At 54.7% G+C, this 13,228-nt stretch overlaps 1 protein-coding gene across 3 annotated transcripts in view; it reads right to left on the reverse strand.

Moving 5' to 3' along the window:
* Positions 1–11,181, reverse strand: part of STEAP3 (STEAP3 metalloreductase) — a 41,905-nt gene extending 30,724 nt beyond the window's left edge. The window contains exon 1 of one of the 3 annotated variants that reach the window (XM_015109933.3): positions 10,897–11,181. The gene's annotated coding sequence lies outside the window, so the exon portion shown is untranslated. The remainder of the gene's footprint in view (positions 1–10,896) is intronic. The other 2 variants (XM_077956855.1, XM_077956854.1) reach the window with 2 other exon arrangements.
* Positions 11,182–13,228: the final 2,047 nt, after the last annotated feature.

Raw genomic sequence — 13,228 nt, forward strand, 5'->3', positions numbered from 1 at the left:
CCATTTACATAGTAATCGCTGTGGAGAGCGCCCTCTGCACAGCCTGTGCAGTTTTATGCAATGGTCTGTCCTGCCAAACCTCCTCTGAGAAATTCTCTTATTTGTTATTCCCAGAGTACCTGCTGTATACCCAGCATGGAGCAAGGTGCCAGGGCCATACAGGTAGCCAAAGATGACCTGCCCTCTTAAGGCTCTTGGGAGAAAGGCCAGCTACACAATGCAGGAAGGAGCAAAGTGCTGGAATGAGGGGATGACTGGGCACTATGGAGCCACGGAGGAGGGCTTTACTTTGCCCAGGGAGGCCAGGGAGCTGGACTGTAGGGGCAGCCAGCTCCCTATGGGCCGGTTAATCCAGCCAGGTTGGAGGCCATCAGGCAGTGGCAGCTGAATCTGCAGCCTCAGCGTCTGGAGCTGAGTGGTTTCTTGCTTTCCAGGGAGACCTGGAGCTGCACAAACCCTGGGACTGGTGGGTCTTGTAGGCTGTGGCTGCCCCCACCCTTCCCCTTGTTATGGCATAGGATTTACTGAATCAGGGATGGGCCTCAGCCCTGCTCCTGGGCAGGGCAAGCCATGGGAGTAAGGAAAGAGCAGAGTTAGCCAAGACACACAGAGGTAGCTCAGGGTGTCTGCCACGGAGCTCGGCCTGCCTCACATCACCTGATTTTTGGGCTTAGGGATGCACATCTTCTCCTGGTTTGTCCAGCTGCTGCGCTGCCTTTTACTGGAAGCCTCTGAGGGGCCCTCCCCTGCCCCTCAGTGGCCTCTTACTTTGGATTCTCAGGGATACTGGAAGTCGGCCTTCACCCTGTAACTGCTCTGCATGGGGAGAGTCATGCAGCCACTTCCCAACCACCTGCCATGGGCCAGCTCCAACTTTTGCAAGAGCTGACTTTTGCAATAGCTTTGACGTTGCCAGAGTCCCAAGAGCTCAAAAGGCTGGTCCAGGCAGCCTGGGGAGCAGTTCCTGGCTTCCACCTGCATCTAGGACAGGGAGGACTTCGCGCTCTGGAACTAACTCTGCACTTTTGGTCACATTACCATTGGCTGCACACACTGGTTCTCTTGTCTGTCACCTCATTGGATGGGGGCCAATAAAAAACTCATTTATGTGCCTCTAGCACCTACTGGGGCCTGGCACACAGTAAGTGCTCAATACATTTCTGTGGTTTTAATGATTTAAGACTAGATTCTGAGGGGAGTATTTGTGAGTCATAGCAGTTCTCCCCAGAACCTAGCTGGGGCTCTCTCATACTCAGTGGTGATGAAATAATAATACTATGAGTTTCTAATCCCTTCTGCAGCTTGGTGACATCGTTAGACCTAGTCAAGCATTTTGCTATTTGATAAACTTAGTAACACTGAGGACTTATGCACAGATGAATTTAAACACTGGAAATACATATTAGCAAAGAGACTGCTGCAGCTCTGGTCAAAGTGAAAATCAAACACCAGATCTAAGGTGCACTGAGGTGCAGCCTGGTATGGGGGAACTCATGGAAGGAGCCTTCAGGAATGCTGAGTCAATGGCTTCAGGGTTTTTGGAGGCTTCTGGGCCAGGGCATAGCAACCATTTGGAGGGGGTCTGCCCAGTCTCCATTAGGTGGGGGTGTCAGGGCAGGTAAGGCCCGGCTGCTGCCATTGGTAGATGTGCTGTCTCCTTGGCCCTTCCAAACCTGTGTTTGCCTGGTCTGTGTCTCTGGCCACTTCCCACCCAGAGCTCTTGCTTTCTTTCTGCTTAGGTTATAGGCTTAATCTTTTTCCCTGGGAAGTGCCTTTCCCCCAACTAGCTAAATTCAACAGGAAGGCCCAGTGCCTCTACAAGGCAGAATTAAGTTCCCCACCTCTTGGTTCTGCAGCACAGGTAACAGGATGCAACTAACATACGGTGGTAAGTACTTTCCCTTAGAGGTCCCAGGGTAGGTGGTGGGGGGGATGGGGAGACCATCGTCTGGATCACCCCTCCCCACATGCTAATGTTAGTATTAAAACTAACACCCTTGGATATGAAGAATCAACATCTCCCAGTCAGGTAAAGTGAATAACAGCTTCTGCAAAGTCTTTCCCATTTTATGGATCTGAAATTTACAGTGTAAGTCAAAAGCAGGGCACATTGTATGCAAATAAGAAGTTTTCAGGGAAGTCCCCCACCCTGTGACTGCCCCATGTAGCAACTCCGGGCCTCCCCTACAGCGTGAATTCCATCTTCCCCAACAGAGAGGAGAACCTAACAAAGGCTGGCATGGGCACAGCTGCAATAACCAGGAGTCAAATGCAGAGAAGTGCCCGCGAGGCGAAGTCGGGGATCGTGCCTGAGGATGTGCGCACAAGGTTTGACCTGCGGAAGGCTTTCATTCCTTCTACTTTGCAGAAGAGAAAACTGAGGCCCGGACAGGTTAAAGGACCTCCTCCGGGCCCCGAGCTGGCTCTTGCCTGCCCCGGTTCCACTGTGCCCTGGGCCCGTCCAGTCCCTGCATTCGAGCTGCCTCTGGGGTGGCGAGGGCCTGCGGCTCATTGCTCGGGACGTGAGTAACAGCTGGTCACCCGCTCAGCACCAGGCTTTGGCATCTTCTACTTTCTTCCCCTTTGGTTTTCTGTCTCCTCAATGAGCTGCTCCAACTCACACTTTCCAGCCTCTCATTCTCAGGCTGTTTCTGCAAATCCGAGCTGCCCGCTATCCCCAAACCCCCAGGCTTGGTTCTCACTGGGCCTGGGGTCCAGGAGGCCCCACCTGACCCCAGGTCCCTCTTGCTATCCCACCCCTAGCCTCCCACAGCTGACCTGAGGGGAGAGAGGATGGAGGATGCCAGTCTCAAATCATGGTTTAAAAGCTTGGTTATAGCCATACACATCTAATTGGTATATTTCTATTTTCTCTGTGGGCATTTTCCCTTTCTGATGGACTCTTACAAACATTTTACTGTTATATTTCTTGTAATACTGCCTGGAATCGTTATTTAGACATCATTAAAAAATTATTATATTTTTAAAAGGAAGGCTGAGAAGTTCCTACAAAAGAGAATACAGAAAGCTCAAGCACACTCGAGCCAAGCCCCACAGAAATACACATGCGCACAAGGTAGGTCTGATGGAAAAGAGTTTATCATCACACCACTTTGCAAAATAAAAGTGAATGAATAATTTAGAGAGCTTTTTACAAACATCTAGATTTTCGAATCATTCTAGAAAAATCCGGTTCAATTACTCACAGCAGCAGTTCCGTGCTAAACCAATGCAGAAATGGTTACCAATAAGAAAAATTTACAATTCCCAATGGGCCTGCATTCCACAGAAATGCATCATAAACATTAACATCCTTACACACACACACACACGCAACTGTGTGTGATAAATCCTTGAACCTTTGACTTTTAAAAGCCTCTTGACTTAATAACTTGGACTCCCTTTCCTCAAAAGGGGGCCATGAAAATGTGCAGATGATACATATTTCCCATTTTATACTGCACGTTTTGCAGCCTGTTCCAAGGCAGTACAGATCTCTGGGAGGTGTCAAGTTCCTCGGACCTCCTGGAGATTCAAGGGGCGCCCTCCAGCTGGCCAGGGGTCAGGGGGTTGGGGAGCTGGAGGGAGGGGTTTGCACAGGACCCATGCCACTTTGGATGTGCATCATAGCCAGATTTACCAACAGCAGGCTGGTGCGACATCTGGCTGACATGAGGGTCTGAGGGTCTGGGGCTCTCAGGTCACTCGACAGCCTCACCATGAGGTGAGCCACCTTTCTGGCTCAGTCTCCAACCAGGACAGCCTGGCTTTGGTTCTGACTTTTGGTTTCTCAGGAGACGAGGGACCTGCCAGGGAGAGAGCCAGCTGCCTCCTCCAGCCTGCACACCAGCTCTTGGCCGCAGGGACTGGACCGGGAGTGGTGACTGATGCTTGGTTGGAGAGTGCACTGAGAGAGCGCAGCTCTGGCCTGCTGCTTCCTGCTCGGGAAGGAAACCTCACTGGTGATAATTAGTGGCTCAGACTCAAGTCTCTTTGCTACAGGAACTGAGGTGGGACGACCAGTAGAACCCAGGATGCATAAAATGAATAAATGTCATCTAATGTGCGCACACACACATGAGAGAGAGAAAGAAAGGGAGAGAGGCATTTACTCTTCGGGATACAAAGGCAAGCATAATGGCTGCAGAAAGTGGCAATCTATCAATTTCTGTGGGGGAAATTTATTGCAGCCACCATGGTTGCCACTGGCTTAGTGATAATGCTCTCAGCATTTGGTGCCCACAAAGGCTTCATTGTCATCTTTACTTGCTTGTCAGTGCTCACAATGGGGAGAAAGACAGACAGACAGACAGACCCACAGACAGACAGACAGACCCACAAACAGACGACAGCACTTGTCTCTGGGGCAAAGCATGGACGGGGGCTGAAGAAGACACAGGCATGTTTCTGTTGGCTGGGGATGGCTTTTCAGTGGACCTTGGAGGCCACATCGGCAGCCCAAAGGAGGCTGGAGGTTTGGAAGCTTTTGGGTTGTTGAAGTGAATTATGTGCAAGTCCATTCTTAGGGATAAGTGTATTCTATTGTTTTCAACTTGTTTGGAACCCAGCGATCTTGGAATAGGGCACATCTAAGTATCCCTGAGCATCTGATAAACAGGTTCTGGGCAGGTTTCCTCTATCATCACCAAACACCAAGCCAAGGCCTCATTGTGCTCTGTGGCCCCCTGGGTCTCTTCTCTCCTATTGGAATGGAAGCTCCTGTGGGCAGGGCTAGATTGCTGAATCTCCGCGGAGTGCAGCACAGGCCGGTAGGCAGGGACTGACTTCCACTACCCCTCCTTCCAGTCCCTGCCCACTCCACCCCCCACCACAGCCAATGGCATTCCTTCCATCTCAAATCTTGACATCCTCCTGGTGCATCCCAATCCCCCTTCCTTGAAGATCCCAGCCCAAGGCCTTGGGCACTTAAGGCACCGGCCATCTCCCCCAACCCCCACCCCTGACAATCTCTCCCTGCTTTGAATTCACAGAGGCAGCTGTGTTAGTTGGTGGACCTAGCTGGACAGAGCTGTGTGTGAATTCCGGTCCAGCCATGTGCTAGCTGTGTGACCTTGGGCAGGTTGCGTTCCCTCTCTGTCCTGATGATTAAACAGTGAATGTGAAACCCCTAAACACATGTCTTCCTTAGGACTGCTCTTGTGTGCACCTTTCCTTGCTCTGCTGTGGCCACTCACTGCACATGGCCCCTCTGCCACTCTGGGTGCTCTGTGGTCAGCTGAGGGAGGGAACTATGTGCCCTCCACCCCAGCACATCCTCACACTCCCTCACATCATGCTCTGCTTAGGTGAAGCTGGTGGATACCTGTTGAGCCAGCGGGTCTCAGGCAGTGCTTTCAAATGTTCGTGAACACCAGAATCGTCCGGGCAGTTTAAGTGGGTGGGTTTCTGGGCAGCCCCAGGCCCAGAGTCTCTAGTTCAGTGTGTTGGTGTGGGGTGGACAGGACTCTATTTTCCTATCAAAGCTGCTGGGGGGGTCTCCAGATCTCTTTGGAGAAACTGCACTGTGAGGAAATCGCACCTGAGGAAAGCAAACCTTTCTGTTGCTTTTGAGAGTACAGGAGCTGGAGAGTACACGTTCCTGGAGGGCTCCAGGTCAGCGGTGACAGCTGCCCCCTGGGGTTCTCACTGAGACCTTGGCTCTACCCCGAGCTCCCTCAACCTTGGGACTTCCCCTCCTCTCAGCGCCCCCCACGCAGCCGCGCCAGATGTTAAAGGTCATGGAAGGGCAAGCAGCAGCCCCACTGAAACTCACACCAGCCCGGGTGACACAAGGTTTCCAACCTCCAGCCTTCAGATCTGGGAACACCAGGAGGGCAAGGCTTTCCCAGATGCCCGCCCCTCCATCTACCCATCACCCTGATCTCTGGCTGCTGGGCCCAGCACTGTCTTGCTTCCTTTCCTTCCAGTTCCAGGTACCACCTTCTTTCTGGCCAGTCCAGAGACATTTCCAAGGGCCAGAGGGTCATCTCCAGAGGGCCCGGCGTCACTTCCCACAGCTGCTCTGGCCTTACACCCAGGTTGGGGCGATTTGACGGCCAATGGTGGGTCCTCTCAAACTCCACTGCATTCAGTGTGCTACTGACCCTCGTGCAGGCCTGGACGGTCACCCAGAAAGCCCCCTTGGATGCCAGCAAGCCCACTGTGGCAATATGCAGGCCAGACCTCACCCGGAGGGCCCAGCTCACAGCCACTGTATCCTCTAGCTGTGTACCCAGAGTTCACCTTCAGAGAGACCCTCGCCCTGACAGGGAGTGTACCGTTACCCTCTCAAGCCCACTGGGAAAATCAGGCACCACTCGCCATAGCCTGCTGGCCACCCCACCAGTTGGATGCTTATAGAAATGGGAAGCAGCCGGGCATGGTGGCTCACACCTACAATCCCAGCAGTTTGGGAGGCCGAGGCAGGTGGATCACCTGAGGTCAGGAGTTCAAAACCAGCCTGGCCAAACTGGCAAAACCCCGTCTCTACTAATAATACAAAAATTAGCCGGGCGTGGTGGAGCACACCTGTAATCCCAGCTGCTCGGGAGGCTGAGGCAGGAGAATTGCTTGAAATGAGGAGGCAGAGTTTGCAGTGAGCCGAGATGACACCACTGTACTCCAGCCTGGGCGACAGAGCAAGAGTCTGTCTCAAAATAAATACATACATACATACATACATACATAAAAGAAATGGGAAGCTTGTTCACTCGCAGACCCCAGCATGGCAGTTCTGGGGGCCCTGCTGTCTACACATGACCCGAGACAGCTGACACCACCAAATAAAGCTTAGTGGGCCCATTCACCAACCCCAAATCTCTTTACATGTACCAAAGTCGGCTTTATAATCTTGGGGCAGTATTTTTTTTACACCTTTAAAAAGAAGGCTTACACAAGCGATGTTTGCTGAACTCCCACCTGGCTCTCATTAAGCAGAAGGCGGAGATGGAGGAAGTCACTGCCTGATTGCGGAACAATCAGTGCTCACCTGTTGCCTGCGCTGCCCGGTAACTGTGGGCATGCAGAAGACAGACTGACTGGGAAGAGTTGAGTATCAAACAATTCTCCAGTGACAGTGTTTTCTTTTTCTTTTTTTTTTTTGAGACGGAGTCTCACTCTGTCGCCCAGGCTGGAGTGCAGTGGCCGGATCTCGGCTCACTGCAAGCTCCGCCTCCTGGGTTTACACCATTCTCCTGCCTCAGCCTCCCAAGTAGCTGGGACTACAGGCTCCCGCCACCTCGCCCGGCTAGTTTTTTGCATTTTTTAGTAGAGACGGGGTTTCACCGTGTTAGCCAGGATGGTCTCGATCTCTTGACCTCGTGATCCGCCTGTCTCGGCCTCCCAAAGTGCTGGGATTACAGGCGTGAGCCACCGCACCCGGCCAACAGTGTTCTTACAGCGCTGAAGCAACCAACGCCTGGCCCATTCGGAGGAGTGCTCATGAGGCCAGGCCACACCTGAAGAGGAGCACACTCTGCCCCTGGGTTGAAATGACAACGTAAGAGTTTCTTAGCCACGAGCAGTCGCCTGTCAGCCCTCACTGCAGGCACAGAGGTTGATCCCTCTGGCTCAGTGGGTGAGGGGAGGGGGCGTCTCTGGCTTTGCATCCTGGCTCATTCACATGAGCAATAGGTCCTGGGCCTCCCCGCCATGCGTCTCCTCACTCAGATTCACCAGTACGCAGAAGGCATGTGTGTTTGTGGGTTGATTAATGACAACACTCATCCTGCCAGCAGTGGGACTCAGCTGGTCTTAGAGTGCCTGGCTCAAAGGTAGTGCTCAGTAAGTGTTTGTTGAATGAATAACCAATGAGGCAGAATTTGGACAGGAGAATGTGGCGGTTAGTTAGTGGCTAGGAGTCTCAGGATAGGGGTGGAAAAAAAGAAGTTGGGGTCCATATGTGCTTGGAAAGTCACGTGGTTGGGAAAATAACACTGTCGACCTCCTAAGAGTCTCCAGGTACAAATGAGCTCCTATGGGTAAAGTATTTGGCCCGGGAGCCAGCACATGGGAGGTTGAATGTCAGTGATGAGGACTGGCATTTCACGCGAGATGGTGGTGGTGTGTGGCATGCCAAGGATGTGATGGTTGGAGCACACAGAGGCCCGGGACCCGTGGGAGGCTGTGTTGGACAGGTGGGTGGACACAGCTGCAGGAGACTGATGGGAGGAAGCGGGACTTCAGTAGCCCAATGTTTGAAGACCACCTAGTCTCACCCCGACCCCTGCCCCTCTCCTCTCCAAGTTCTGTGATCTCCAAAGCCTCTCAAGTTGGGATGGGTTGGCAGGGGTGAGGTAGGAGCGGAAAAAGAGGCATGCACCCTTCCAACCCCTAGAGGGAGGAAAGGCGCCAATTTGGCCTTAGGTTCTAATAACTACTTAAACTGGTAAACATCCTCATTTTAAATCGAGAGGCACCTCCCTGGTCTAGATGCTAGAAAGCAGTTTCATAGTACTCAACCTGCTCAGCTCAGGCCTGCCCAGCTCAGGAAGACCTGGCCACTGTGCACGGTGGGTGGACAGGAAAGAGCAGATCCAGCCTCAGCTGGAAGACCAGGGAGCCCGACTCCCCGAATGACCTGCTTCCTTCCCCTGCCCCAGCCTGCCTGAACCTCACCCTAGTCCGCTCAGTTGTTCATTTGCAGCTAGACAGAGAATGCAGCAGGCAGCGTAGACTGCCAGTCTGGGAGGCATCAGCTAAGACAGAGTTGGGAACCCTGGGGCTTGGAGCCAAGGCCAGCTCTGCCACAGAGTACGGAACCTGGAGGCCACTCTCTGGGCCTCAGTTACCTTCTTTAGGAAAGTCAGTGGTTTGGTCTAGAAGAGTGCTGGGCCTGGAAGGCCCCTCACTGGTTAACGCGTAAACCTGAGGTGAAGAAGGAGGGATCTGATATTTACTGCACTCCTAAAATTCAGCACTTCACACACTTAGTCCCCCGGATAGGCATCCTTGTTTTATGAGGATATCCTGTTTGAAGCCCTTGGCAAGGTTTTGCAAATGAACAGGGGTTCACAGAGCTGAGGGCTTCATGTTGGGGGTAAGGAGCTGAGATTTGGACTCATCCATCTGGCTCCAAAGCCAGACTCTCCCCCCAGCACTCAGCCAGCGACCTTTACCCACCCAGCTCTCAGGTGTGTGCCTTTGGACTTCACTCAAGAACTTTCACTTTTTAACTATGTGAAGCCCTGCCCAGCACCCTGGTCTCTGATAAGCCCAAGGAGGGAAGGGCTGTGAGCCAAGGATAGGAGACATGAATGGGAGAGGAATCTACCTGTTTGACATCTCTAGGCTGGAGAGGGCACATGTGTGATCCCAGCTGGACCTGGCCTGGTCCTGGGGACCTCAGCAAACCTGGGGCAGGCTGTTCAACTTCCAGGTGGACAAGTGGCCCAGCCTGAGTTCCCTGCTGGCTCTGAGGCCAGCATTAGACTGTGTCAGTTCCATACCTGCTGCCACATTGCCTGGCTGAGGCCACCTGCTCCATTTAAGCCCCTTCAGGACACTAGTGACACCATCTACCCCACTCCGCCCACTTACCCATCAGACATTGGCTAAGCACCTGCTCCCTGCCAGCCCCTCTGCAGGCCACCGGGGACACAGATGAGTAAGACACAGTCTGGGTCCTCCAGGTGCTCCTAGCTGATTCAGTCAGCTTTGGATGGGACTTCGGGATCTATATTTTTAACAAGGCTTGCAGGTGATCGAGGGGACACACTCACGTGAGACCCTTTGGTTTTGTGGACCTTCTGGTTCCCAGCACTGTATTCTTGGGGCTACCAGAATCCTCTTGAGGACACAGCCTGTTTCACCCCACTGGTAGGTTCCTCTGGGCTCCAAGTCAGATAACTCTGGGTTCCAATCCTACTTCTGCAACTTGCTAGCTGTGTATCCTTGCACAATGTGTGGACTCTCTGAGGCTGTTTCTCCATTTTTAACAAGAGATAATGGTGCCTTCCTGTTGTGAGGATTAACTGGGATATTATGCACAAAGCCCTTAGCAAGAGGCCTGGCACACATAAATGGGAATATCTGCTGTTAATTATATTATGGCTGCACTCTGATGGACAGAAATACCTCCCTGGGGCTATTTCCAGAACCCCACACTTCTGGAGTCCATCTCTGAGGTGGCCCTGGATACCTGGGAGGCCTCTCCGTGCCCTCTGCCAGGGCTCCAGCAGGACCTTCCTGCTTCTCCCCACGGATCCGGCTTTCTGGTCCCCAAACGGCATATTATCTGGGCACACCCTCCCCTTCATTTACCCAGAGTGACCAAAGTTCCAACCACACCTCTCCGGGCCGCCTGTCCCCAAATTTCGGGGAAGTGGGCAGGAGGGGGAACTTTGCCAGGCAAGAGCTCTGCGGGCAGAGGCGGGCACTGGTCAGACCAGCCTCCTCCTGGGGACCGAGGTCCGGAGCCCCTGCCCAGCCCCTGCCCCTTCCCTGCCCGGCTACGAAGGGACTGGGAGGTCTGGCGAGGAAGAGCCTGGAAGATCCCGCCCACAGCTACCAGCCCTCCTTTGGGACCGCTGGCCAGAGCCCCAGCTGTGGGGCACACGGAACCTGTGGACTCAGCCGGGGTCACCTGGAGGGGCGCCCACGTCTGCACCCGGGGCTCCGGAGCCTGCTCCCCGCCACTGTCGCCGCCGGCCCTGCCCAACTCGCATGGCGCAAGCGGCTTCTGCGCCTAGAAAACGAAGCCACGCGGGGTGGGGGCCCCGAACCCGGTTTCTCTGCCGCTGGGCGCACGTGGCTCGGTCCCAGGGGAGAGGGGTCGCCTCCAGACGTGTGGCAGCACCCGAGGTCCGCGCGGCGATGGCGCAGGGTGCAACCGGGCGGGTGTCTCGGGGACCCGGCGCAGCACACAGCCCCGCGGAGACCGGGGGAGGGGTCACTCACCTCTGCGGCCAGCCGCTCCGAGCAACCGCGGCAGCTGAAGGTCCGCGGCGAAGGCAGTGGCTCGGCCCGAGGCTCCTCCTCTCGCGCGCCCCACCCGCCCGGGAGGGCCGGACCTGCAGGGGAGGTGGCCGCCCGCCAGCCCGCCGCAGCTTATCCGGCTCGGCCACCTCCCCCGGGGCCGCAATCAGGAGCCGCCGGGTCCTCGCTCCCCGCCCAGTCCTGCAGGCCCGGCAGCGGTGGCGGCGTCTAACCACCCTCCTCCCCTGGCCCCAAGCAGGAGGTCCCCAGCCGGGCTCCAACACTTCCTGATTTGCAGTGCCCCGCACATGGCTGAAGTGAGCAGAACTCCGGGACAGCCTCTTAACCCGGCCAGGGAGGGCACCGAGGCCAGGGTGACCTCTAGGACTCCCTCTCTTAACCTGAGGAGCACCTCGAATCCTTGTCCATTTTATAACGGAGGCCAAGTGGCAGCCATGGTTGCAGGTGGGAAGAGACCAGGGCGCCAGATTGGGTCCGGATCCCTTCCGTCTCAACAAGGTTGCACCCAGGCCTTTGTGGTCCTGCCCATCTCTGTCCCTTGTCCACCCTTTTGACCCTTCCCAGCAGTCCTCAGGTTCCAAGACCGGTGGGATGGCGGGCGCCTTTCTCCCGGAGCTGCCTCCCTGTCTAGGCCTTCTGGGCTCTGAAACCCTACCCGTCCCCCGCTCCCCCTGGGGCACTGCTCGCTGCCCTCCGCACTTCCAGTGCCGATGGCTTCACAGCACAGCAGTGAGGCCGGGCATAAGTACGGTGAGGCCGTCTGTGGGCGCCTTTCTAGAGGTGTGCGCCCTGGTCCGAAGCCCTTTCTCACCTGTGGTCACAGTTGCCGGCTGCTGTTATTCTCTTTACAGGTGAGGAGACCCGGGCTTTTCCGCTCGGATTCGTGGAGGCTGAGTGGGGGTTCCTGACCCCTGGTACTCTTTCTAGAGTATTCCTGAGGGGCATATTCTATTAGCTTCTGATGAGGAGCCTCAGGTTATTTTTAGGAAGTCTAAGAATCCTGTTTTCTGGGGAGCCAGCCTCTGTTGGGGAGATAAGCCTCCAGAGGCCAGAGGCAGGAACTGGGCCTCAGGGAAGGCCCCACAACGAGACCCCAAAGGGTACGGTAGGGAGGAAGAGGCAGAGCTCTGGTCTCCCTGTGGAGGGAGCGCTGCTGTGAGGGCCTTTTCCTCCACCCCCAACCCCCACCCAGACCCACCCGCAGGCGGTTTGCTTCCCCCTCCACACAGCTTTCCTCCTGCCCAAATACCCACCTCCCAGCTCTCTGCACAGCCAGGGCCCAAGGCCAGAGCCTCTCCTTTCTCTTGCAAGAACTTTCCTGTCCCACCCTGCCCCAGGGCAACACCTCTTGTGGCAATTCTCACAGGTCCTTTATCCATTCAACACTTATGGTGCCTCAGGTGCCAGACAGTGTTCCCAGTACTGGAGACACAGGTGCCCAATGGAGGTTCCTGCCCTTAGGGTGCCAGGGCTGGTGAGTTGCCCCTGCAGTGGGTTGTAAACTTTGAAAAGACAAGACCCAGTTGCTAGCCCCCTCTGGTGCCCCCAATATGCTCCCCACACAGTAGCTGTTCTTTTGAGGCCTGCTTCTGCTGACGGGGATGGCTGAATATCCTTCCTTTAATGCCCAGGGACAAAAACTGAGCTTGGGAAACGCAAACACTGAGAGGTCTTCCAGCATCTTTGGAAGAATCCCTGGGAACCAGTGTCTTTTTGTGGGGCTCTGGATGCATGAGTAAGAGAGAGGGAGACTTTTTTTGGTGGGGGGGGGCTCTCCATGAGTAAGAGAGAGAAAGGGAGACCATTTGAAGGCTGGGCTGGCAGAGGTCTACCGAGGATTATCTTAAAAGGAACGTGAATTGCTGGAAAAAATAGAGGGGTCTGAAATCTCTCACAGAGAGGGAGGGAGGTGAACGCCCTACTTGGACACACACACCTTGGCAGAGAGGGCACCACCCACGCCGTTGACCTTTGGTGTTTGTTCTGTCCACTGACCCCTGGACTAAGGGGGCCTTGAGTGTGAGCTTGTCTCACCTAGAATAGGGTCAGATGTTTCCAGAAGCTTGAGGGCCAAATTTCTCAAAGCAGACGAGCCCCTTCCTACTCCAGGGAGGAGTACAATGTGCTGAGCTTTGTTGAGCACCTTCTATGGGCCAGGCTCTGGTGTCCTCCGCCAAGGGCAGAGCAGTCAGAACCATGCTTTCAAGATGTTTGCCAGATCGCATTTCTCCTCTGCTCAAAACTCTCCCCCCTCCCCCAGCAAAAGTAAAGTCCTTGCAATAGCTGTGGCCCA

The sequence above is a fragment of the Macaca mulatta genome, chromosome 12, assembly GCF_049350105.2.
Source record: "Macaca mulatta isolate MMU2019108-1 chromosome 12, T2T-MMU8v2.0, whole genome shotgun sequence".
Taxonomy (NCBI): domain Eukaryota; kingdom Metazoa; phylum Chordata; class Mammalia; order Primates; family Cercopithecidae; genus Macaca; species Macaca mulatta.